Below are 496 nucleotides of genomic sequence, written 5' to 3'. Positions count from 1 at the left end.
GATTATTTTCGTTTACCGTTTCAAAATAAAAGTGTATACTAAAACGCACAAAGAAACTGTAAACTCTCTTATATATAAATATCTATTTCTGTTTTCATATTATAATTGAGGTCAGTATTGCACCTTGGATACCTTATACACATACGTTGTGTACTGTTTAGTAAGTACATGAAAAATTAATATATGATAAATGTATTTTGATTGTCTATGTATGGAATATATCATGTACTTCCTTTTTTTCATTTTTAAGTCTGTCCAAACAGAAATGAAAGATTCTTTTTCAAAGGATAATTTTTTGTAGCTTAATTATTGTTCACAAAGGAACTTTAGCGCAGGTACTTTTATTTTGAAAACAGCGCCATCAACACCGTCTCTCTAAGCGACTCACACGCAGGAGGAAGGAGGCAGAAGTAAGCAGCACACATGAGTGTGGAGTAGATGCTCTGAGACCTGTGGGTGGCAGCGTCGAATCTTCTGTGGATCTGGTAAAGCGGGA

The sequence above is a fragment of the Siphateles boraxobius genome, unplaced genomic scaffold (assembly GCF_051911475.1).
Source record: "Siphateles boraxobius isolate OS27281-9 unplaced genomic scaffold, OSU_SipBor_1 41, whole genome shotgun sequence".
Classification (NCBI taxonomy): domain Eukaryota; kingdom Metazoa; phylum Chordata; class Actinopteri; order Cypriniformes; family Leuciscidae; genus Siphateles; species Siphateles boraxobius.
Note: the sequence above shows the minus strand (reverse complement) of the source record.